The sequence below is a fragment of the Hemicordylus capensis genome, chromosome 13 (genome assembly GCF_027244095.1).
Source record: "Hemicordylus capensis ecotype Gifberg chromosome 13, rHemCap1.1.pri, whole genome shotgun sequence".
In the NCBI taxonomy this organism is placed as follows: Eukaryota; Metazoa; Chordata; class Lepidosauria; order Squamata; family Cordylidae; genus Hemicordylus; species Hemicordylus capensis.
In genome coordinates this window covers 16,515,560-16,542,376 of record NC_069669.1, presented here as the reverse complement: position 1 = coordinate 16,542,376, position 26,817 = coordinate 16,515,560, and the positions used below count along the sequence as shown (strand labels likewise).

The window sequence follows — 26,817 nt, the reverse complement described above, 5'->3', positions numbered from 1 at the left end:
CAACCAGCGCGAGCGCCGCTTCCCGCAGCCACATGGAACGCTCGGCTCGTCACCCGCAACGTTCCACACCCCCCCCCCGCCGAGTGCTCCGGCCCCGCCTCCTAGCACGGCCATTGGACCAGCGAACGCGTGAGGAGAGGGAACGACGGTGGGGAGGGGGGTGCTAGGAAAAGGGGTACTGCGCGCGCGCTCTCTCATTTCGCTAACGGTCGGGTGCGCGCGCGCGCGCGCACTCCGCCCCCCCCCCCCCTCGCTCTGACTAACTGGTGGATTGATCGGTTTGAACCCGGCGCGGCCCACCCCGCTTTTAGTCGTCGCGTGCACTGCGCCCCCTATAGGCTCGGAAGGGAGGCGCCGGCCGCAAGAGCGGAAAGGAAAACCGGCTGAGACGCGCCTTTGCGAAAGGAAAAAAATAAATCGCCCTGGGTGGAGGCTGTGCGCGCGGGACTCCGGGCTACACGTTTCCTGCCTTTGTGTCTGGTTGCTGCACCCTGCAGTTGGTGGATTTTGCAACAAGGAGGAGGCGGGGGTGGGGGAGGGTTTGTACAAAAGCCAGGGAGCCTTGGAGGTGAAAGTCAAAAGCAAATGAATCTCTCTTTTATGCAGCTTCTGTAGCTTTGCCTGCAGGGAGCTGGCGCCGCAGCGCTGCGAAGTTCTAGGTTGGCTTGGCTGAAGATACCGGCGGAGGTTTAAGCCGCAGTCTTTGCATGATTTATTATTGTTGTTGTTGTTGTTGTTGTTAATATTTTAAATAAATAACGGCAAGGTATCTGTTGTGGCAGGCTCACTGAGCAGAACTGAGCTGAAACATCAGACCTCGTGTTATTCTCCCCCCCCCTCCTTTTGTATTATTAATGGATGACATTAAGAGGATTTGGCAGTGGTTTCAGAGGCATTTAATTCAAAGCAGTGTGTGCGCCCTTTCTCCACACTTTTCTGTGAAATTTATAGAATAAATGATACCCAAACCCCAGGGGATGTCACCTGCTTTTCCGAATCATTATTCTGGCCCCGCTTTCTCCCTCGCCCTATGCCAAGCAGGACGAGCGCTAGGGCTCTGCAGACATCACCCCTGTGCAGCCTTGTGTGCTTCGGTTTCAAGAAAACTCCCTCCACCCACACACCCACACTTTTGGCACAATGCCACATTTGCTATCTTAGTGCAATCTTCCTCTCTGTACACACAAGGAGCAGGGACCTCATGCAATTTTCACAGCGCCACCTGGTGGCCAGCGCTTGCATTTTGAGAAAAATCCACCCTTTTCTCCAGTCACCACAAAAGCAGTAAAGAAAAAGAGTGGAATTTTTCGGAATCCAAGAGCTGACCAGCAGGTGGAGCTGTGAAAATCACGCAAGGTCCCTGCTTGCTATTGTACAGAGGATAAAATCACATTAGGAAATAATGCAGAAACTTGCAGCAGTGAGTGTATAGTGCAGGGTTTCTTAACCTTGGGTCCCCAGATGTTGTTGGACTACAACTCCCATCATCCCCAGTCACAAAGGCGATGGCTGGGGATCAGCGTTCCCTCTAACAGGGATTCCCAGGTGTTGTTCACTACAACTTCCAGCTTCATTACACTGCAACTTCCATCTGGTGGGCCACTGTGTGAAACAGGATGCTGGACTAGAAGGGCTTTGGGCCTGATCCAGCAGGTTCTTATGTTCTTATCCCTAGCTGCAATGGCCTTTGCCTGGGGGTTATGGGAGTTGTAGTCAACAGCATCTAGGAATCCCTGTTAGAGGGAACACTGCTGGGGTGATGGGAGTTGTAGTCCAACAACATTTGTGGACCCAAGGTTAAGAAACACTAGTATAGGGAGTATTATTGTGCTTGGAACTTGCATATCCCAGTTTATTGACATCTGGAAAGGACCCTAGTTGCCCCTCTCATCATGAATTGGGTGCAAACTAGGAGACAGCAACACTCCTCCTGCCATACAAATATGAATTCGCCTTATACTGAGCAGGACAATGGGCCCATCTAGCTCAGTATTGTCTACACCAGGGATTCTCAACGTTGGGTCCCCAGATGTTTTTGGACTTCAACTCCCATAATCCCCAACCAAAGATCACTGGGGCTGGGAATTATGGGAGTGGAAGTCCAATAACCTCTGGGGACCCAACGTTGAGAATCCCTGGTCTACACTACAGAGATTAGCAGCACTTTAAGGCGGGAGCAGGCAACCTTGGCTCTCCAGCTGTTGTTGAACTACAACTCCCATCATCCCCAGCCACAGGCTGGGGATAATGGGAGTTGTAGTTCAACAACAGCTGGAGGGCCAAGGTTGCCTACCCCTGCCCTAAGGTTCCAGATGGATCTTTCCCAGCCCTTCCTGGAAGTGGTGGGAATTGAACTTGGGACCTTCTGCGTGTTAAGCAAATGCTCTCCTCTGGGCCAAGAGTGCATCTCCTATGCCACTCAAGGGAGATTGTGAAAGAAAAAATGGTAGATCCCAGTGGATGCTCCCCTACATACCTCCCCTACCTCTACCTACAAATGGTAGATCCCAATGGATACTCCCTTTCTAGAACACTCTTGTTTTTCCTGCTGCTTCTACTGAAAGTGGTGGTAAAAGACCTAACTACTTACTGCATAGGTGCATGGTGCTTTGCCATGGGCCCCTCTGGGGACCCACGGTCACACTGCAGCAGGGTTGATGGAAGTTGTAGTTCAACCACTGGAGGACCTCAGAATGGGAACCTCAGTTCTACAGCAACAGGGTGGCAGTCTGCTTGGCCAGTGCCCACTGTGGACTAGAAGCATGAATCAGAGCAGGGATCCCCAACCTTGGGTCCCCAGATATCACTGAACTACAATTCCCAAGCACCTCCGGCCATTGTGGGTGGGGATGATGGGAGTTGGAATCCAACAAAATCTGGGGGCCAGAGTTGGGAACCCCTGCATTATAGCATGCCCAACACTTTCTTGGAACTGGGGAAGAAAAGTAGCCTTGGGCAAGCTGCCTTTCAGAGAAGCTTGTCTGTCATCACTAGTCTTCTGGAGGAACTTATGAGTCACACCAGCATGCCCCAGCATGCAGTCTGAAAAACACTGCCTTGGACTCGATAGACGCCAAGGGAAGCAGCTTTCCTGTCATAATTCTGCAGAAAAATAAACGCCAGTCGATGCCATTTCCCCCTCCTCTAATTTCCCATCTGCCGTACCTTCTTCTACAACAGAGCTATCAAGCATCATGCTGGGGCAGGCTGGGGGGTCCCACAATCCACCTGGGGCACCAGGACCAGCTCCATGTTTGAGGAGCCCATGGCCAAGCACCATCCTTGGGGGCCACCCCCCTTTAGCAGGGGGTGCTGGCAGTGCAGTTGGCAGCCCCATTGTGGCCGGGGATGATGGAAACTGTAGCTCAGCCACATCTGGAGGACCGCACAGGTTGGGACCTCCCTGCCCTAGAATATCCCCCAGAATCCTTTGCAACGTGCAGAGGTGCCACGGCAGCCCCAGTCAGTGTGGCAGAAAGTTTGCCGACAGATGAAGCAGAAAGTTTGAAAACCAATTCCCTTGGGAATGGACAGAACATTGGCAAAACACTTACGGGGGTCGAGCAACACATTTCATCCCCATTTAGCACTAAAAATAGTCACGGCAGACGAAAGGCAAGCCGCTTCCCAATTCCGATACCAGCTATGTAATTGTTACAAAGTATAGGGTTTCTGCTTTTCCCACTCTTTTGGCTGCAACGCAACCTGAGCCGAGAGGTGCAGAGTACCGGTCCCCAGGGAGAAGCGTTATTTACAGCTTCAGCTGCACAATTACCAATAGTTAATTCACAGCAGCAGGGAAGAGTTACCTTTATCATAGGGTTTTTGAGGTGCATGCAAGATTTAATTCACCTTAGCTGGAAATGCAAAGCACCCTTAATTGGGTTTTTAATTACTACTAACAAAGAGTATGGCAGGAGAGAGAGAAATCTCCTAGCTGACTAGTTTAAAGTTTTCAAGGTCAGCTGAGAGTTTAGGAAGCCTGTCCGAAGCGCAGTGACTCTAACTCCCGCCCGTTTAGCTCCTCCATCAGTAAGGAGAAGCAAGCCGCATTTCAAGGTGTGGTTACGTTGTTCAAAGCCATAACCAGAAGCTGCGCGGAAGAAAATAAATATGCACAAATCCAAGTGTTAACCCATTTAAGTTGATTTAGACTTGATCGCAGCTCCCACACACATACCTTGGAAATAAGCCTTGCAATGGGGCCATGGATATGTGGAAGCACTCTTTATGTGAGCTGATACTTCCGTAGGGAACCGATACTTCTGTAGGGGAGAACCATATAGTTCATGGCATTTTGCATGTTGGTCACTGCGTTTCACAAGGGTGTGGTGGATCGAAAAAGAAACACGCTGGTCGGTGAGGATGGGGTGGTAGCTCAGTGACAGAGCATCTGCTTTGCATGCAGAAGGTCCCAGGTTCAATCCTTGGCAGCATCTCCAGGTAGGGCTGGGAAAGACACCTGCCTGGAACCTTGGAGAAACTGCTGCCAGTCAGTGTAGACCAGGGATTCTCAACGTTGGGTCCCCAGATGTTATTGGACTTCAACTCCCATAATCCCCAACCAAAGGCCACTGGGGTTAGGGATTATGGGAGTTGAAGTCCAATAGCATCTGGGGACCCAACGTTGAGAATCCCTGGTGTAGACAATATTGAGCTAGATAGATCAAGGGTTTGACTCAGAATAAGCAGAATTCCTACATTCCTGCGATCATGCAGAAGTGGCCCATACGGGATGGCCCTTGATGATGTGGCCATCACTCAGGGGTAGAACACTTGCTTTGCATGCAAAGTTCCACATGTATAAAAAAGTTAGTGACCAGCTCATTTGTTCACTATACCAGTTTGCAAAGATAAGGGAAATATACCAGCTGGGAAATGTGGGTGTCAGACATTACTATTTTTCTGGACATGTATTTTTAAATTGCTTCTATTTAGCATAACTCTATTCTGCACTAGACATTAGTATTTTGAACTGAAAATTTAACAGCCAATCCTAACAGTGTTTTGAGGATTCTCTGCAGTTGTCCCTAGATTGTGGAACGCCCTTTCTGCAGAGATCAACCAAACCTTTTTCCGGATAAAGACTGAGCTCAGATGTTTCAGCTGATAACTTTTGGCTCAGACTCTTGAAGCGGGATAAGGGGAGGGAGGATGGGGAAGAGCTGAAGCTTAGTTGTCAAGCATCTGCTTTGCAGGCAGAAGGTCCCAGGTTCAATCCCTGGCAGAGCTGGTCTTGTGGCAGCAGGCATGACTTGTCCCCTTAAGCTAAGCAGGGTCCACCCTGGTTGCATACGAAAGGGAGACTAGAAGTGTGAGCTCTGTAAGATATTCCCCTCAGGGGATGGAGCCGCTCTGGGAAGAGCATCTAGGCTCCAAGTTCCCTCCCTGGCAGTATCTTCAAGATAGGGCTGAGAGAGATTCCTGCTTGCAACCTTGGAGAAGCTGCTGCCAGTCTGTGTAGACAGTACTGAGCTAGATAGACCAATGGTCTGACTCAGTAGATGGCAGCTTCCTATGCTCCTATCTCCAGTGGAGAGCCGCTGCCAGTCAGTGTCGACAATTCTGAGCTAGAGAGAGCAATGGCCTGACTGGGCTTGCTTTATTTATTTATTTATTTATTTATTTATTTATTTATTTATTTATCCTTTTCTGATCTATGCCGCTTTTCATTAAAATAATCCCAAAGGGCTTTACAATATAATTATATACAATATATGTTTGATCTAAGATCGTAAATAAACAACAACAACAACATATACAATATAATTAAAACAATGCACCTTAAAATACAAGAAGTACAGATATTAAATACAAACTCGCTGACCTGGCGCAGAGCATCTGTGCCCCTAGTTCTCCGTCTCTCTCCCCCCCAGCCCCATTTCATCCTCCTCCCCTTCAGCGCCATTTTGTTCTCCCCCCCACCCCATTTCTGCCTGCCGCTTCTCCCGGCGGCTGGCCACCCTGACTGCTGTTTCTCATCCCCACCGCATTTCCCAGCGGCCAGGCCATCCTTCATTGGGGCCAGCAGGTGGCCTGGGGAGGGAGTGTGCCACCCTCTCCACCGCCCACCCGCCTTCATAGTTTTCTCGCCTGCCCGCCAGTTGCTTTCTCTGCCTGGCAGCGGTGCCGCCACCACTGTTTCCCTGCCGGCCGGCCAGCTGCCACCTCCACTGCCATTTTCTTGCCCATACCCGTGGCTATCTGGCAGCTGCTCGCGAACTCTCGCGAGAGCTGCCACGCATGGGATTAGCCATGAGTACGTCTTAGAGAATTAAATATATAGATAATATATCTCTATTTCGAAATTTAAAAACCTATATAAAACAGGAACACAGAGAACACAAAGCAGCCATCAGTGAAAGCTGCACTCTCATATAAAAGCCCGGGAGAGGAGCCATGTTTTAACTTGTTTTCTAAAAACGGTGATGGAGTTTGAGGATTGGATGATGGCCTCAGGAGTGCATTCTGGTATAAGGCAACTTCATATGTAAGATGATCAGGAAATTATTATTATTATTAATTCGATTTCTATACCACCTTTCCAAAAATGGCTCAGGGCAGTTTACACAGAGAAATAACAAACAAACAAACAAACAAACAAACAAACAAACAAACTGGATCCCTGTCCCCAGAGGGCTCACAATCTAAAAAGAAACACGATAGACACCAGCAACAGTCACTGAAGTGTTGCTGTGCTGGGGGTGGAGAGGGCCAGTTACTCTCCCCCTGCTGAATAAAGAGAATCACCACGTTAAAAGGCGCCTCTTTGCCAAGTTATCAGGGGTTGGCTTGACATGACCTTGGCTTTCTTCTTTGCAGGAGGAGAACTAGTCTTGTGGTAGCAAGCATGAATTGTCCCCTTTGCTAAGCAGGGTCCACCTTGGTTTTCATTTGGATGGGAGGCTGCATACATGTTCTGTAAGATAAGATGCCTTCAATGATAGAACATCTGCATGCTTATGTGCAGAAGGCCCCAGCTTCAATCCCTGGCAACATCACCAGGTAAGGCTGGGAGAGACTCCTGCCTGTAGCCTTGGAGAAGCTGCTGCCAGTCAGTATAGATAGCACTGAGCTAAATGGACCAATGGTCTGACTCTATAAGGCAGCCTCCTATGTTCCTATGTAATGAAGCTGGCTCATCTCTCTTTCTGTGTCCCTTCTACCAGTTTTCCACCTGTTTCCACTGTTATGAGCATTTGCCAGCTGTTGGCTACCACCCACCAGCATCTGCTGTGATGCTCAAATTATGGGGGCCAATCTAGACGACCTACAATTTTGGCCACATCAGGGTCCTCCCATAGCCTTCCAAACCCAGTAGCTGAGAGGGCCACCTCAAAAGGTGGAGGAGCCAAGGGGGCTTCCCCCCCCCACAGGGGTGCACCTAGGTAATTTAGGAACTTGGACCTAAAGGCCTTCGGAGGCCCCCCGCTGCAAGTTAAGCATAATTTTTTAACACGTAGGTTCTTGAGGGCGCAAACCACACCACCCAGGACAGACTAAAGCTGATTTGGGGGGCCCCAGGGGGTTTAGAGGCCCTGGACCTTGGCCCCGAAGTCTAGGGTTACCCCTAGATCTAGAGCCCCCCCCCGAATTGTGAGCACCGGAAGATCGCTGTCCCGTGGAGGGTGCAAGTTCACACATGCGCCTTCCAGCCTAGCTCTTGGGATAAAGTAACGAGGGCTCTTACACCGGGAGGATATATTTCATCCCAAGAGGTGTGAACTGATAGGAAAAAAGAGTTGGAAGGCCTCATTAATTCTTTTCGGCCTCCATCCGTTCGAAAGCCTGCCTTGCCTTGGTGATCTCAATCGCTCACACATCTTGGCTGGACTTCATTATAGCCTTATTATTATTATTATTTTCTTAATAAATAGAATTATGTGTTTGTCATAAAATGACTAATTGGTACTGACTCATGCAATTATTTTGAATAATGTCACCACAGTTTTGAATAATGCCACCACCACCACCCTGAACTCAACCGCTCCGGCTCCCTATGCAGAGGTTATTGTGAAGTGGCCCGATTGGAAATGTTAGTTGTTTTCCTCAAATCTATCCCTCCTTATTCTTGACAATGTCCCCCCACCCCCCTATAATGAATTATGAGATTGTAAACTGTACCCAGAACTAGTTTTTCCAACCAGGAAATCACTTTAGTTTGGTTGCTTATTTTAGCCATATAATTGAAGCTGAGTCACTTGTCTTCGGTCCAGCCTCTTTCTGTCTAATTTTATACTAGCAGGTGGTATTTCCCCCCCCCCATTAATTTGCTTCTTTTGATTATGTTTCAGAACATTTAGAGAAAAGCAAAGTTCTGAACATTTATTAGCCAAAGAATGTGGAGTTGTAAATGATGTTCAGTTCAGTCTTTATTTCGGTCTTTGACCAAGAATCAAACAACACAAACAACTCAAACAATCAGCAATTACAAACCAAATTTCCATAATGTGATAGATCGATAAAGCTACTAAAATTTAAAGCTATAAAGACAAAGCTGAGTATAAAATACAACTGAAAGAGGAAATAGAATAATATAAACTGTATTAGCAAAGCAACCAGATTTGATATTTAAAGCCAAGCAGAAATAGATCTCAACGATATTAGCTATTGATAAGCTCTAACCGGATTTCATTAGCAATAAGACAAAACTTAGCAACGTTATAAGACCTAACTTCGTTCTGATCTGCTAAAAGAAAATTCGAATAAAAAGTATCAGTATGGCCTGGATTGTCTGGAGAAATAAGCTTATGTCAGATATCCCAATAATACTGACGGTACAAGAAATAAAAATAAAGAAAGAAAGATGGATCCCTGTCCCCGAAGATCTCACAGTCTAAAAAGAAACATAGGATAAACACCAGCCACAGCCACTGGAGGGATGCTGTGCTAGGGCTGGATAGGGCCAGTTGCTCTCCTCCCTGCTCATGAAAGAGAATCACCACAACAAGCTCTCATCATCCCCAGCTGCAATGGCCTTTGTCTGGGGATGATGGGAGTTGTAGTCAACAACATCTGGGAATCCTTGTTACAGGGAACACTGATCTGTACACTTATACAACATAATAAAGTTGTTCTCATGACAAATACTGGGTGGGGGCAAGTGTGGGGGGGGAGGCAGGGTTCAGCCTACCTTCTCCCCCAGATGATGACAGTGCTTGACTTCGGTGTGTGAACCACGCACCCACACAATCCATGCTGCTGTAAGCAACATAGATCTCTGGAGGCTGGCATGACGTGTCCCAGCCTCCAGATGTCCCACAATGCACTGTGCTGCAAGCATGGTTCATTGGGTGATACCCCCATGAGACAGGCACTCTAGGCACCTGTCTCTGTGTGTATTCGGGCTACAAGCATCCCGAGCACACACACGATCCGAGTGCCAGGGTTAAGGGCGCGCTCGGGCCCTTAACCTCAGCTAAAGGCCGGGCTTAAAAAGTTGAGTTAGGCAGGTGGGCAGTGCTGAGATACACGCAGATCTCGATGCTGCACACAAGCAGCCTAACTCAGGCCAGTCTGCTCAAGCCTGGGTTAGGCTCCACGTGAGAACAGCCTTTCTGTCTGAATAGGACTGCTGCACAACTTTGGCCATTTTGCTGTTCTTGAACTACAACTCCCATCAACCCTAGCCGCAGTGGTCAATAGGGTTGATGGGAGTTGTAATCCAGCATCTGCAGGAGAGCTGAAGTTGTGCAGCCCTGGAATAGGACTACAGTTTATTCTCTCCTAAGAGGATGTAATCTTTTCTATTATAATGCCAGTTAGAGACTTTCTGGCGTCAGTTGTTGAACAGCAGAGATTTTCGGCTTCCTAATGCCATAGAAACCCATTGCTTGGTTAGGGCTTACCTTGTGAAACCATCAGCACAATGAAAACTGCCAGGACTTCTTTCATTCCTTTCAGCTGATGGATGAAGACCCACCTTTTCAGCAAGTTTTCCTAATTGCTGGTTTGTTTGAGTTTACGTTACTGTTGTTCAGCTCATGATTAGATGTTGCTGGTGGGTTTTTTTTTCCATTGAATGAGATCCAGTCCTCTTTTCCCACACGCAACCAATGCCATACACCCAAGGTAGCTTGAGACTTGTGCTTCTACAACAGCAGCGTCTCATGTTTCATGGCCGGACCGGTCCTGAGAATGAGAACAGCCTTCAAAAGAAGTTTGAGATGCCAGGGGTGATTGAACCTGGCACCTTCTGCATGCTTGCTAAATAAATATTAAATTTAAATTTCATTTATTTACAGACAATGACCAAATAAGCACTACTTCTAAACAAACAAAAAAACAGATAAAGTTACAACACCTGGGGCTTTTTAGTTTAAACACCTGGGGCTTTTTAGTTTAGAAAAAAGACGACTACGGGGAGACATGATAGAGATCTATAAAATCATGCATGGTATGCAGAAAGTGGACAGAGAGAAATTCTTCTCCCTCTCCCATCACACTAGAACCAGGGGTCATCCCATGAAATTGATTGCCAGGAAATCTAGGACCAGCAAACAGAAGTACTTTTTCACACAACACATACTCAACTTGTGGAATTCTCTGCCACAAGATGTGGTGACAGCCAACAACATGGATGGCTTTAAGAAGGGTTTGGATAACTTCATGGAGGAGAGGTCTATCAACGGCTACTAGTCGGAGGGCTGTGGGCCACCTCCAGCCTCAAAGGCAGGATGCCTTGGAGTACCAGTTGCAGGGGAGTAACAGCAGGAGAGAGGGAATGCCCTCACCTCTTGCCTGTGGGCTCCCCAGAGGCATCTGGTGGGCCACTGTGTGAAACCGGATGCTGGACTAGGTGGATCTTGGGCCGGATCCAGCAGGGCTATTCTTATATTCTTATTGTTATTGCTATTATGAGCAGATGTTAAAAAACAACAGCACATTTTTCTATATCTGTAGCCTTAGAATTGCTTCTTCAGTTCTTGAGCTGAATCCTATAGTTTATTCCTAAACTTAAATTTTGCTTTAATATAAAACAACTGCTGAAATACATATCCAGGGCAAACAACTGCATTACCTTAATCACATTGTTGTCCCAGGAGACTTGATTACTGCCTTAACACACACTTTCTTTTCTCCCAGGAGACATGGATTTAGAAAACAACAGCAATGTGAGTAGAGTTGGTTGATCTTCAAAGAGGATTGTACTCTGGGCCTCTAAATCAACCTGAGGACTATAAGCGCTCAGAAGGTGCTGGATGCTTCCTAAACAAGGGGATATTCCCAGAGGTCAAAAGCAGCTGTTCTGCTTTTATGGTGTGAATCTGTTTCTGCATCAGTCATGGAGATTGGAAGAGAATGAGGTGGGGGGAATATCCCATTACATAGCTTGCAATCCCTGGAGAAGCATTAAAGCAATGACCTCACCATTCTTCTGGAAGGCTCTTCTGTACGTCTGTTTGGAACACTTCCACAGGAAGAAATATGAGACGCCAAACTAAAGTCCTAGTGGGTTTAAAAGACTCCAATATGGTACCAATTAACCAGAATATTGGCAGATTAGGGTTCTCGTCTCTTTCATAAAGGAAGCAAATTAAAGAGAGAAAATAAACGCCAGTATTAGAAAGAAAGTATTACTCTTTAATTTACAGGTTTGAACAAGCCTTGCTTACGGCTCAATGTGATAACAAGACTGGATAGAAAATAGAAGGTGGTTGCATTACTATGGCACAGTGGAATAAGTTGAACACAAAAAGAGAAGATGGAACTTTCTGCTCCATGTCCTTTTGGGATTTAAGGCTCCAGGGTTGTAGAGTTTTTGACAAAGTTGTGTTCTCTCGTCCTAAAGTCAGACAACTGGATCTGGACAGAGTCTGTATACTTCCTAGGATATGGGAAGTGAAGTCTCTCCGTTATCCCATCGTGTGTGTATTATTCCAGTGTTAACAGGCCCATCCCATTTCACTGTCAAGGGGAAATTTACAATGACCTGACCAACGTTACCCTGCTGTGTTTTATGGAGGAGAGAGTAAGAGGAAGTAACATAAAGGATCAAGACAACAGGTTCTGCCGTTCTGAAATGTTAGCCGTTTGAAAACCTCCTTAGAGCCTCCAGGTAGAAGATTCAACCCCTGACAAAATTAGATAGAAAGGCGTGAGTGAGTAAGAGAGACAGATCTTCAGCCTTCAAAGACCTATGAGTCCTGACATCCAACAACGGGCAGAAATTATTAGCTTTTCATGGTTCAGAGGATGCCCCAGGTAAAGGTGACCTGAGCATGTTGAAGAATGGCTGGTATCATCCATAAATCGCAGGGAAGGTGGACTACAGACTTGGTCAAAATCTATAGGTGATTTCAAACATTCATATTCTGTTTCTTCCATTGTGAGTCCCATTTCCTTTAGCTTGCTCTTCCTCTTGCATCTATGTTTTACCGCTCTCTGAAACGGTTTGCTGGCCGAGATTTAAAAGGCACATAGAAAACAACATTGCCTGTACTTCTGGGGCATGATATGGGCCAAGTCAGTCAGTTCAAAGTCTACATTTATTTATTTATTTATTTATTTATTGAAAATTTCTTGTATACCGCCTCCTCCAAAAACTCTAGGGGGTGAACAACAACAGTACCAATACCCATTTAAAAATGAAAGTAAAATACAAAATAAATAAATAAAAATTGTCAACAGGAGAGATTTAAACATGTGCATGATGTACCTTCTGAAATCAATGAGGCTTTAAAGTGATGAACTTGGGCTGAATCTGGTTTCCAATTAATAAACAACGAAGTTCACATTTGCATCAACTCCTGCTGTGCCCCTAATCAAGCTCATGAAACATCTCGCTCTATATCTTTATGCCTAGATCTTTAGCCTCCCACCTGCGGGGGGTGCTGCAGGTGATCTAATAGGCCTTAATGTTCCACCATTAATGAAGCAGTTCTATGGCAAGCTCTTAAGAATGGCAAGGACACCTACTAGATTACTCATACGAAAGTGGGTATCAGAGCAGATGAGAGGAGCAAAATTGTAGATAAATTGCTAGGTTGCCAATGTGTGAGGCTAAAGGTATCAAGAAAATCCTTCAATAAGAAAGGATAGGTCAATTTCCCCCCAGCAATTATGACTGATTGGCTAGGAGACAAGTTAACGTTCCATTCCATCCACTGGCCACTGAAAAACTGAGATGACTTTTCAAAAGGATTAGATAAATCCATGGGAGATATGTGATCAACAGCAATTAGCAATATGGAACCTCTCTGCTCAGGCAGTGCATTTCCCAATACCAAATGCTGTAAACAAACAATAGAGCATAGGCCCCATTTTCATGTCCTAGCTATGAGCTTCCAGGTGCATCTGCTAACTGAGCAAAGAGACATCTTTTAGACGTGGTGATTCCCTTTATTGAGCAGGGGGAAAGAAACTCGCCCTCTTCATCCCCAGCACAGCATCTCTCCAGTGGCTGTTCCTGGGGTCTGTCTTATGTTTCTCTTTTAGATTGTGAGCCCTTTGGGAACAAAGGACCATTTTATTTAATTTCATTTACTTATTTATCTGTAAACCACTTTGGAACCTTTTGCGGTATATAAATATTCATCAGATTCATATCTGGCCCATTGCTGTTGGAAACAGAATGTTGGGTTCAATAGACCTTGGTGTGATCAGTAAGGTTCTTGTGTTTTAAATGTCCTAAGGAGGGGGAAACATCTTTCACTGTCCATCCTTTGTTTCTCCAAGCTATGTATATCCTTGACTTAGATTACAAGCCTCTTTCGGGGCATGGATCTTCGAGGCAAATTGCAGGCCATAACTAAATCCAGACAAAGTACTGTAGTTACCTAAAACCAAGGTTAGGTTTCCCCCAAGTTCTTTGCTGTTGGAAATCAGGGGTTGGTTTGAAATTCAGAGAAATACAACAAACAACAAACAAATATTTATATACCACTTTTTGACAAAAGTTCTCAAAGCAGTTTACACAGAGAAAACAACAATAAATTCATAAGATGGCTCCCTGTCCCCAAAGGGCTCACAGTCTAAAAAGAAACATAAAGTAGACACCAGCAGCAGCCACTGGAGGGATGCCGTGCTGGGGTTGGAGAGGGTCAGTTGCTCTCCCCCTGCTAAATATAAGAGTCACCACTTTAAAAGGTGCCTCTTTGCTCAGCAGAGGTTATACAGGTATATAACCTCTATTTAACATCTATTTTTAAGGGGATCTTTGTAAATCCAGAGTAATTGTTTTATAACCGCTTCCCTCATACATACAAGGAAATCAAGTAGATTTAACTAAAGGTTTATTCAGCAACAATTCAGTTTTCTCCTTCTCCTTTTCCTCCCGTTTTCTCTTGACTCTTCCCCCACACTCTCTACAGGATCGCCCTTGGGACAAATGTCCAAGCAAACAAACAAACTGCAAAATATTACTGAACAGAACACAACAGTAAGCTTCTATTCAGGTCAATGTGGTATGTGTTTTCCAACCCTAACCTAAGTTCTAGAAAGTAGAGTACAACAAGGAAACAGAATGATTCTGTAGAGGAGAGCTGGTCTTGTGGTAGCAAGCATGACTTGTCCCCTTAGCTAAACAGGGTCCACCCTGGTTGCATATGAATGGGAGATTTGATGTGCAAGCACTGTAAGGTATTCCCCTCAGGGCTCACTCTGGGAAGAGCAGAAGGTTCCAAGTTCCCTCCCTGGCAGCATCTCCAAGATAGGCTGAGAGAGACTCCTGCCTGCCACCTTGTCTAGGCCGCTGCCAGTCTGTGAAGATAGTACTGAACTAGATGGACCAAGGGTCTGACTCAGCATATAGCAGCTTCCTTTGTTCCTATGTTGACCAGGCAGGGGCAGGAGACCTGGCTCGTAGACCCAGCAAGAAGTTTCTTCAGGTGCGCAGCTAGGGGAGTTGGGGCCTGTGTTCGCCCCTCAGTGAAGGAGATAATGAAGGAAATAGGGAGAGGTGGAGCTGGGGCCCCCTCAGGAGCTGGGCCCCCCGGTTTCATTTGAACCAATCCGCTCAATTATAGCAACACCCCAGGATTCTTATTTCTTGCCATCACAGAAGCCAAAGCTGTACGCTCCATTCCGTCTTCCGCACCTGAAGTTGGGCTCTGAGGCCTGAGTGCATGTAGCCCCAGTCAGCTCCCTGGGCTATGACCAGGCCTTAGGCCATGATGCTCTGGGTTTGAGTTCTGCCCTGCTGTTTTGTCCACTGATGCACTGATTTTGCATCTGCTTTCTGCCTTCGACCTGAGCCCCTGTCAATCGTTGCTGGGGCCTCTACCAAGGATGCATGGCTCAGGATACAGCTGTTTCGTGGTAAGTAATGCATTTATTATTATAACCACTGGTTGTAACATAACGTAACATAAGAGAAAAATGTTAAAACAGAACACAGTGAACCGTAAAATTACTTTAGCAGAATAGTAGAATACAGGTGGACCTCGTTATCCACGGATTCGATATCTGCAAATTTGTGTATCCGTGGTTGGGAAAAAGACACCTGACCTCGGCATACAAGTGGAGGGGAACATATCTGTGGATTGAAGGTGGCCAGAAATGACCGTGGAGGCTGCCATTTTCTTCGACAGAGCCACAAAATGGCTCCCGTCCTAGTTAAAAAATAGAAGGGGGAAAACTTGGTGATTTTCGGACGATTGGGGGCATAGCTTGACTTGGGGAGTAGCAGAGCACGGTAAGAAGCTCCCCCTGCCCGCAAAAAAATGGCCAATTTTTGATCATTTTCGCTCAACCGGGAACCTAACCGCATTGCCTCCAATGACTCTATATTTGTGGTTTCCATATCCATGGCTGCAGCCCGTAACAGAACACCTGCAAATATCGAGGTCCTCCTGTATTAGTACTGTGAGCCCCTTGGGGACAGGGGACCATCTTATTTATGTATTATTCATATTTATATGTAAGCCACTTTGAGAATTTTGATTGAAGAGCGGTATATAAAAATCCATAATAGTAGTGGTGGTGGTAGTAAACCAGCACTACAATGTAGAACAAGGCACAACAGATGTACATTTCTTTCTAAGTTTAAAAGAAAGCAAGGCAAAAGTGGCAACTTGAAAACCGACATATGGAACTGCATCCACAAGAAGATAAACATCCCACATCCAAAACCTTGAACTTGTCTCTGATCTGTCTCGACATTTCCCCCCTAATCACATCATAGAAGGGATAATAAAAGACATAGTGGATAATATTCTCCAGCTGGCCAGTGCCAAGAGCTATATTATGGGATGTGCCACCATGGCTACAATTTGGAGCTCCTCCATAGGCAGCAAGGAGTTCCAGATTCAAGAGTTACCCCTACCTACCTATTGACTCTCCTCAACAGAGAGGACTGTAAAAGCTTCAGCCTGGAACTTTTCCCGGGCAATGGTCTCCTATCCTGGCTCTTGGTTTCTTCTCCAGTTCTGACTTTCTGGCTCTAACTCCTGGCTTAATTTCCATCTGGACTCATTGGGACTAGAACCAGGATCCTGCAGCTCTGTGAGTGGCCCCTGCATGTGACGAGGTACCAGGACTGGAGGATGTAACATCTTCCTGGGCTGGAAAGAATTCTCAGACTCTGGGCTGCCCCCGCCCACCCAGGCTGGCTATTGGTGCCTTCCAGACAGGAAGTGCTATTGAAGAGTTCCTTTCTGGCAGAGATTGCTTGGGCAACATGATGCAATATGATTGCTTGGGCAACATTTGTCTCTCTCGGTTTGAGCTCCTGAGTTGTCCTCTGACGGCTAGCTCCATGCTGCCTTCTTCTCACGGCTTAGCCCTTGCAATCTTTATGATCCTCCAGCTGGACACCTCGTTCCTGGCTTCCACTCAACAGCTGCCTATTGCTCAGCTCAGACCACCCTTTCTCACTGCTCCAGCATGGTCTTCTCATGCCTTAACTCCTTTTCTCCTCTTGTCCAACAGAGGAGAACTGGTCTTGTGGTAGCAAGCATGAATTGTCCCATTTGATAAGCAGGGTCCACTCTGGTTTGCATTTGAATGGGACACTCCATGTATGAGCACTGTCAGATATTCCCCATAGGGGATAGGGCTGCTCTGGGAAGAGCATCTGCCTGCTTGCATGCAAGAGGCACCAAGTTCCTTCCCAAGTTCCTTCCCTGGGAAAGACTCCTACCTGCAACCTTGGAGAAGCCACTGCCAGTCTGTGTAGACAGTATTGAGCTAGGCGGACCAAGGGTCTGGCTCAGTATAAGGCAGCTCCCTATGTTCCTATGACAAGGATAGTAAGGGGGCCGTCTTCGAGGACAGCAACTGATTCTCTTTCACACAAGGAAAAGTGAAGTTGACTTTTATTATATCAAGAGTTTGCATTTCCCAATCCCCCCAATTTTTAAAGGAAATAATTAAATGTATACAAAGATAACATATTTCGACAAGGCATATTGAATCCATTTGAGTTGCTATAATTAATTTAGTTGACAAATGCCCCGGAAAAAAGAACGCATTGATTCCATTACGACCTGACTCCCTTCCTCTGAATTGCTTGACGTGTTTATAATAGAATAACCTTTTTTAAAAGAAAAAAGAAAAAGAAAAAGAATCATGTTTACCGCAAGGTGATAAAGAGATAACGAAGAGACGGATGAAAACAATTACTACGAGGGCTCGAACAATCACATTTTACGGAGAGAAGATAAAAATGAAGCACCCTAGCCATATTATTACAGTAATTGTCTACCGTTTGCCCAAGTGTAGTAAAATAAACAGATCATGAAATGAGAGCGTAACTTTCAAAACACACATAGAAGGTGGTTAAAGCAGTCACAGCTTAGGCTGCTTGACTTAACTGTAAATTATTTTTCATTCAGGAGGATAAGAAAAGGTATTAATTAGTAGTGATTTAGACAGAGATTCAAATCTACTGGAATTTGCCGTAAGGCTGATTTCGACAGACAGCTTTATCTCATCGCAAGCGCTGCTTATATTTTAATGATAGTCTGCCGGATTGCTAATCTTTTGTGCACGCATCTACTTGCCTTTCAAAGGATTCTTCAGATTTACTGACAGCTAAAGCATTGGACTGAAATCTCATAACTCCAGGTGGCAAACGGAACTCCCCCCCCCCGCAAAAAAGGCTGGACAAGGTCACATGACCAAGGGAAAGAAGATGGGAGATGAGAAATGGAGTGGTGTGCCATGTTGTCAACCACCTGTCTTTTACAAGTTCTGGAGCCCTGGTATTAAAAAGGAAAGAAATTTATGTCTGTTTTTATTCTCCAGTAATTTGGCACAGCACGGATGCGCCCGTAGGTTCATATCCTCCAGCAGCCAAAATAATCTATTTGCCACCACTGTTCTCCTTGGCTGCATCCTCACGTATATCAGTGTGCCCCTTGCCTGAACTGACTCCATAATTCAGCTGGCATCTAATCAGTATCTTTGCTGCTTTTCAGGACTGATTCTCCCAGCGGCTCTGTGCTTGAAAGCAACCGGGCTATATCCTTGGATGCAGCTTTTATAAAAAGGCAGTGGCTGCAGAATCAAGTGGCAGGGATGTGCAGAACCAGTTAAATCGCGAACAGGACCACTGCAAACTGGGCCGGTTAGAGTGGTTTGGTTGCGAACCGCTTTGAACCAGTTCGAGCTGGTTCATCGAACTGAATGGCCCAGTCAATAAGTTCGAATGAATCTGCAGTTCGGTCCAATCTGCAGTTCGGTCCAAATTTGGTTCAAATTCAGACCAAACTACGCCGAATGGTCCACGCACACCTGTATCAAGTGGCACAACCTGGTTGTACAATCAGCAGAATTGTACAGATAAATTTAGAGAAAATTCCAGGTGGGTGCATCATTCTGAGCACCTTGAAGGAAGGGCAAGATACAAACACTACTACTACTACTACTACTACTACTACTGCACACTACTAGTATAGTATTTCTTTCATCAACGAACAACCTATTATCTGTTTCCTTGGTAGAATACTCAACTAAGTCTTCAGTGGATGAACTGGTGGTGACAAGTTGATATTAATTGATGGTTAAGGGAACATGCATTCTGATTTTTGAAGCTAATTTTGGTGTGTTATGAAAGAGAATGGACAAGAAAATATGAAAGGTGGCCTTTCTATCAATGAGTGAGTTTGTTAACAGAATGACAAGCTCCCTTCTGTTTCTTTCAGTGTCTTAAAAGGGCATTTGTATTGATTGATCATTTGAAAAGCTGATGGTGGCTGAACAAAATGTTCTTCGAGTGATAGTCAGACTACCAGCGGTATGCCTGCCACCACCCCGCCAATATACAGTAGCAAACAAGCCCCCTTCCTCCAAAAGATGGCAGCATCACTATCTTTCATAGAGGTTAGAAAGAGAGTGGCAAGGAAAGAGATCGCAGAAAAAGTGAAGCAGAAAAGATAATCTAAACCAGGGATTCTCATCGTTGGGTCCCCAGATGTCATTGGATTTCAACTCCCATAATTCCCAACCAAAGGCCACTGGGGCAGGGGATTATGGGAGTTGAAGTCCAATAACATTTGGGGACCCAATGTTGAGAACCCCTAATCTAAACAGCAGGACAAAGGGGAAGGGCCATAACTCAGCAGCAGAGCATCTGCTTTGCATGCAGAAGGTCCCAGGTTCAATCCCTGGCAGCATCTCTAGGTAGGGCTGGGAAAGACCCCTATCTCTAGAGGGCTGCTGCCAGTCAGTGTAGGTAATACTGGATCAGTGGCCTGACTTGGTATAAGGCAGCTTCCTATGTTCCATTATGACATTAATGGCGAAATAACAGAAGAGATACGTCACAGTCTTGGATAAAGGAGGGAGTGGATGGAAAGATGGATAGAAGAGATGGAAGCCTGCTAAGAAACAATGCCAAGTATCTGAACTACTGGCGAGAATTCTACTGATGCAATCCTTGGAATTCATTTGCCATGTCCTGTAATTTGTTTTAGAATGACTCACTGCAATGTTTGCGAGACTTTTCCAGTGCTGAGCCTTATTCAGTTCATCTCCACACCGCACGCCTGCCTCATAGTGAAATTAAATGTGTGTTTTGAGACACACATGTTGATAAGGAAGCAACAGGGTAAATGTGAAGACCACAATCCTATATGCACAGGTTAAGGAGAACTGCATGTGTAGCCAGAGGTGTTTGGAACGTTTTTAGTGTCGTATTTCTATCCTGGCTGAAGAGGCAACCCACTTTTAAACCGAGAAATGGCTTGCCTTTTCTGCTGGCTCGTGGGGAAAAAAAATCTCTGCAAATACCTTCAGCAGCTCTGATGTTTCTTCCCTGCCTGCGCATATTGGGGCCCAAGGACTGCAGTCAATTTGCTGCTATGTTACATCATTATATGAAACAGAAACTGTTTCTTATTAAATGTTGAACACTAAGCGACTGGGACCAATACTATCCTCACTCTGAAAACACTAGGCTAATTCTCATGATCAAAATCAGGATGGGAGCATTGCCCAATCATGGTAGGAAAGCTGTGCATGCTCGTGATCGGTGGTCATGTTTGTCAAGATCAAGGCAAGAGGAGGGGAGAGTGATCATGTGGAAGGCAGAGCTGAGGAACATAGGAAGCTGCCATCTGCTGAGTCAGACCATTGGTCTATCTAGCTCAGTCTTGTCTTCACAGACTGGCAGCGGCTTCTCCAAGGTTGCAGGCAGGAATCTCTCTCAGCCCTATCTTGGAGATGCTGCCAGGGAGGGAACTTGGAACCTTCTGCTCTTCCCAGAGCGGCTCATCCCCTGAAGGGATGGTTTTTCATCCACTCTTGATAACACCCTGGGGACAGAATGTAGTTTGGCCAGCCCTGTCCTACCAGCTCCCAGCTCCCACACAATCATTCTCCCCTCCTCTCACCTTGATCATTTCAAACCCATGACTGCTGATGGTGAACGCATACAGCGTTTCTATCCTGGCTGGGCGGATTGTGAGAATGAGCCGACAATGTGGTTGCAAAATAAGCATGGAGTCAGTTCAGCTCCGCAGTAATAATAATTGTAAAAGGGCAAAAAAACCAAAAACAAAAAACCCTGTGTGAAATCATCAAATCATTTTATTTCACCTCATTTGTGTCTGAAATGTATGAGGGGTGGGGGAGGGGGGGAGGGAAAAGCTATTCAAGAGAATTGCTCCAAGATGTTATACAAAGGAAGATGCAGAAGTGAGTTACCAGGAGTGGGTGTTGCAGAAAACTGGCCATTGTTTTGGAGCCATTGCTGAAATTCCGTTTGCTGAGACCCCCACCACGGACTTCCTTAAGCTCAACAGCAATTGTTCCTCATGAATGGGCGTCAGCGCTGTGCATGATTCAAATATGCCCTCATTCCCCACGGGGACTCATGGTTGTGTCTCAGAGAAGGTAGGAGGGAGCTTGTGCGTTGAATCGTAGGGCTAAGGATTGCACAGAATTGCTTGCTTGTGTAAGGAATCCATGGACCCAATAGGGGGCACCCCAATAGAAGAGGGGGTACCTGGCTGAGCAGGGGAGGCCCTTATATGAGGCAGGTGGGGCGGTAGCCTCAGGTGGCAGATTACTGCCACCCACTGCTGCCACCTTCAGAGCAGCTTTTCGGGACCAATCTGACCCTTGCAACCTTTGCAAGGAGTGTCTCTCCTCGCACTCTGCACAAAGCTGGCAAGAAGCAGAAGGAGAGAAGAGGAGGCTGCTGGCAACCTCTCTCCCTTCCTACTCCCTGCACCACTTCCATAGCTTGCAAAGGTCAGGTTTGAAAAGGGGCTGGCCCCCACCTGGACTGTGGGACAAAGCAGTACTTGGCACCTCACCTAGGGTGCTGTATTACCTTGGACTGCCCTGTTGCTAAGATCCCCCTCAAACCTGCCACTGACATAGGGATATAGGAAGATGCCTTATACTAAGTCAGATCCTTGGTCCATCTAGCCCAATATTGTCTCCACTGACTGGCAGCTAGGAATATGCACAAATTGAATTTTGATTGGATTTGGATTTGAATCAATTTCAAAAATTCATTTTGAATTTGAATCAATTTCAAAAAATGTTTTGAATTTGAATCAATTTCAAAAAATGTTTTGAATTTGAATTGATTTCAAAACTTCATTTTGAATTTGAATCAATTTCAAAAATTTGTTTTGAATTTGAATCGATGTCAAAAATTCATTTTGAATCTGAATTGATTTTAAAAGGTGCCAAGTGGCCCTTGAATCAAATCTGAATCTAATTTTGAAAATTCAATTCAAGTCTGAATCCAATTGCTTTGAGGGGTGGTTTGATTTGAATTCGAATCACTCAAATCACCCAGATTCAAGTCAAATCAAATTTGAATTGATTGGCACATCCCTACTGGCAGTGGCTCTCCAAGGTTTCAGGCAATGGTCTTTCCACGCCATACTTGGAGATGTGAGGAATTGAACGTGGGACCTTCTGCATGCAAGTCTGCAGATGCTGTTCCACTGAGCTATGGCTCCATTTCCTAAGGCAGGCTTCCCCAACCTCTGGCCCTCCAGATGTTGCTGAGCTACAACCCCCAGCATACCCAGCCACAATTGTGGCTAGGGATGCTGGGAGTTGTAGTTCAGCAACATCTGGAGGGCCGCAGGTTGGGGAAGCCTGCTCTAAGGGGAATAACTCACAGTGTTCACATGAAGCCTCTCATTCAAATACAAACCAAGGCAGACCCTGCTTTGTAAAGGAGACAATTCATGCTTGCTACCACAAGACCAGAAGAAAGGGAAGATAACCCTGTGTATCATTCAGAGTTGCCCAGAAAACAGTCTTGCTGGAGATGCAGCTTGTCACGCAGGACTGAGAAAAGTTTCGCCTGCTGAAATTCCCTCTTCTACACAGCTTTTAAAGGTACAGGGACCCCATTGCATCTGATCCCATTAAAGCTGCAGGGAAACCATTAAGAATATTCTGTACTTTACAGCCCAGTAATAGTGCCTCTGGACTATTTTGCCATTAGCAAAGGTTCACTGAGCTCAACACTCACTATTATTATGACAAAAGGGAAAAAAGCTAGAATTCGAGGTCAGGCCCCTTAATAGCACATTCTGCTTCATTCCAGTTTCTGTGGTTAATATGTAAAGACTTGGGTTTACCAATTATATTCTTTCTCCCTGTAATAAAAACCTCTTAAAAAGGGCCCTCACCAACTTCTCTCTGTGCTTGTGATCACTGGGGTCCTGAAAGTTATGAAATATCTAAGAGATGTATAATGCCTACAGTTCTGGATCCTTTTTCGACTGCTTGGAGGAAGCCACGCTCCCCAGTCAATTCAGGCTATAAAAGTCTCATTAAGGTACATTGGAGGAGCACCTTTAAAAAAAAAAAAACCCACAAGGTACTATTTTGGGAATGCTGTTACCAGGCTTTTGCATAACTTGCTTGCTTGCTCCATGGCTGACTGATGGCCACATGAATTTGCAGGTGGCATGTATCAACCAGGCTGGGACCAGCGGCCCTCAGACAAAGCCTGGTGCTGAGCCTCCCAGTGGTTTACCCTGTTCACTCCCCCTGATGGTGCCCAGTTAGCTTTCCACTCCAGTGGTGATACTGGAGCACATCCCATTTAGCCTTCATAGTGCCAGCGGCAAAGGAGGGGGAGCGGGGACCAGCAGGCACGCTGTGCACACCAGCAACCAAGGATTAGCAGTCTTCCCTATAAAATAAGGCAGTTCACACGACTGAAAATTAAGAGCACACACAGCTCCCAAAGGTGGGTAAGACACTTTTGGGAGCTGTGCATGCTCTCAATTTTCTATCATGTGTGAGCAAACTAGGTGGCAGTGGGCGGCGGGGGTGTGGGGTCGATTGTGTGCAAGTCAGGCATTTTACCAAAGTAGGAGGAAAAGCCGCCCTACCCAGCTCCTTCCTCACACCCTTTGGCCTAGTTCACGCCATCTTTCCAGTCTAGGCTTAATGTGGGTTACCGACATTCGCATGATTGTGTGAACCCATGCCAAGGCAGTTTATGGCCCAAGCTTTATTTATTTAGCGTATTTATATACCACCCCAAACTCGCATCTCTGGGCAGTTTACAACAAAATAACAAATTTAAACAAGAATTAAACATTTAAACATTAAATATTAAAACAATGTAAAACAATAACAGGTTCTATAAATCCAATTAAAAGCCTGGGTGAATAAACGCAACTTCACACCTTTTAAAAGCTGTCAGAGGTGGGGAGGCTCATGCTTGCACTGTAATACCTTTGAGCATGTATTTTTTTTGGAAGCACACAAATATCATATTATTTCCTATATGGTCACTGAAAAATCCATAGGCAGTGAGTTTAAATACGAAAAAAGCATCCATCAGGGCGAGTGGATTCCCCTCCCCCACCTCCAGATTTTCCAGATGAAAATGGAGTTTATGCTTTCTCTGCAGGTCTTCTGGGAATAATTACTTATAATTGTGATTTTGTAATGTGCCATATATATCTGCGATTTGTCCTTGGAGTTACCCAGAAGAGGAGATTCCTGGCGCAAAGCAGCTTTCCTTGAATCCAAAGAATTATGAAGTAAACAAATGAAGACATATTAATTCCAAGTGCCTGTAGCAAAACAGAGCTCGACATATTTATGGCTACTTTTAGAGGCTGTGCACATGTGCAGCAAAGGCTGGGCTCGGCTGCCTAAGCCCAATCTTTGCCACGCCTGTAAATCGCCAGGAGCTGTGTGGCTCCCGGCGGCAGTGTGGTGGTGAACCCGCTTAGGTTCACAACCGTCAGGTTAAGAGTGCAAGGCCACCTTTAACTTGAGCTAACTGATTGTGCGTCGGTGCCGCACAATTCCACGTGGCACCCACACACCAGCAGCCTCCTGGCCAGCATTGCAAGGACACCCATAATGCACTACACACTTGTGTGGTGCATTATGGGGGTTCTGAGGAACTCCTGGCCCCCAGTGATCTGGGTCGGCGATCTGACAGCAGGGAGACCATCTGCGGGGGAGATAAGCATTTGGGCGCTTCTTCCCCTCCCCGCTTTTGAACCCTTTCTCCCGATTGTGAGAAAGGGCTCAAAGTGTGTCTGTGTCTGTGTCTGTCTGTCTGTGTCTGTGTCTGTGTCTGCATACAGATATATTTGTCCAAAGCAACCCCAGAACGTCTGTGAAAGGAGAAATTGAAACATAGACCTTCTGCGAAAAATTCCAGACAAAACCAACTTTGTAAAAAGAGATAAGAAGATAGAAAGGCATTGTCGAGTTGTCTCTTCTGCTCAGGCAATTGGCAATAGCAGCTGTATCATTTCTTTCCTGCCGTCTCTTAAGATCAATGGCACGGACCTGCATATTTTATTTTTAAATTTCAAAGGCTCCCTGCAATTCACTTCTCCAAAGGCATGGGGTCTACAGAATGCCTTGGACATCTTACAAGTATATATCAATAAAAAATAAATTGCACCTGAATGTTGGCAACATTCAAGACCATATGCTCAGAGATTTGTTCCATTCACCCGTAATTAAATTTTTGCAAATTGATTTTTTTTTTTTTTTTTTGGTTCTCCTGTACTTTTGTGGTGCCTTTATTTCTTTTGCTCAAGCAAACAGGTTCAAGAATTTTGACATTGCAATGGTATTTGATTCACATGAGGTGGGGTGTGTGTGTCCCAAATCATGGGTCCCCAGGTGTCATTGGATTACAACTCCCATAATCTTCAGCCATTGTTGCTGAGGATGATGGGGGTTGTCATCCAACGGCATCCAGGAACCCAAGTCTGAGAGCCTCTGATGTAATGGAACAACAATGGGTACCTCTTCATATCACAATATCAGTTCTGAATTGGTCTATCGGAGTGTGTTTGTGTGTTTTCACATGCACAAATAAATTGATTTCAGAGGTGCACTAACCACCCGGTCCGGTCCTCCAAGGTATGGGGGAGCCTCCAAAAAGCTGGGGCTGGGGGCCTCGGTCAGCCACGTCAAAGCTCCATTTTTAAAAACTCTTACCGTGGCTGCCAGGGACTGACTCTGGGATCCCCTGCATGCAAAGCAGATGTTCCACCACTGAGCTATGGCCCCATAATCCCTATACTGTTAGGAGCATAGGAAGCTGCCATATACTGAGTCAGACCATTGGTCCATCTAGCTCAGTATTATCTACACAGACTGGCAGCAGCTTCTCTAAGGTTGCAGGCAGGAATCTCTCTCAGCCCTATCTTGGAGAAGCCAGGGAGGGAACTTGGAACCTAGATGTTCTTCCCAGAGCGGCTCCATCCCTTAAGGGGAATATCTTACAGTGCTCACACATGGAGTCTCCCATTCAAATGCAACCAGGATGGGCCCTGCTTAGCTAGGGAGACAAGTCATGCTTGCTACTACAAGACCAGCTCTCCTCTCCCCAGTGAGCATCTGGTGAGCGGACTTGGTTGTGGGGAATACGGGTTGGACGTGGTACTCAGTAGTGATTTGTTCTCTTGTGCTTCTTTATAGACGCTGGATGAAACCTCGTGCCTGCCTGGAGGAAGTGTGTAACCGGAGACATCTCTTTGCCTGCTACTACATCATAAATTAAGGACGGCTCATTGCCTGTGGCGGGTTTACAACACTACCTTGCTTTCTGAGTTTGCACGGCTACACAATAGGATCGCACCTCGCTCTCATACCATGGTGGGTGACTCCTCCTACTCAGATGAGGATGATGAGAACCAGCCCTGTGGGTGTGGTATGAGGAGCAGCCTCCTTCTGTGCTTGATGGCTGCTGCTCACATCTCCCCCCTTAGAAGTGGCAGTGGCAGAAGGAAGAGTTCAAGAAAAGGTGGATCATTTCCAATGGTCAAAGATAGCCCAGGTTTGTGGACCAGTAGAGCTTGTGCAAAAGGAGAATGAAAAAGCTTCCCTTTACATGCATGCAGATTCGCTGCCTTTCTGCAAAGTTAAGTACGGTTAATAATGTATTTGTGCTGAAGGGTTTATAAGAGG

General features: G+C 45.9%; 1 long non-coding RNA gene across 1 annotated transcript; it reads left to right on the top strand.

Annotated features, from left to right (window-relative positions):
• Nucleotide 1: 1 nt before the first annotated feature.
• LOC128336518 (uncharacterized) lies at nt 2–26,817 on the top strand. Its single transcript, XR_008311991.1, has 4 exons — nt 2–129; nt 11,086–12,293; nt 14,313–14,405; nt 26,329–26,817. It is a non-coding gene; the product is annotated as an uncharacterized LOC128336518 (long non-coding RNA).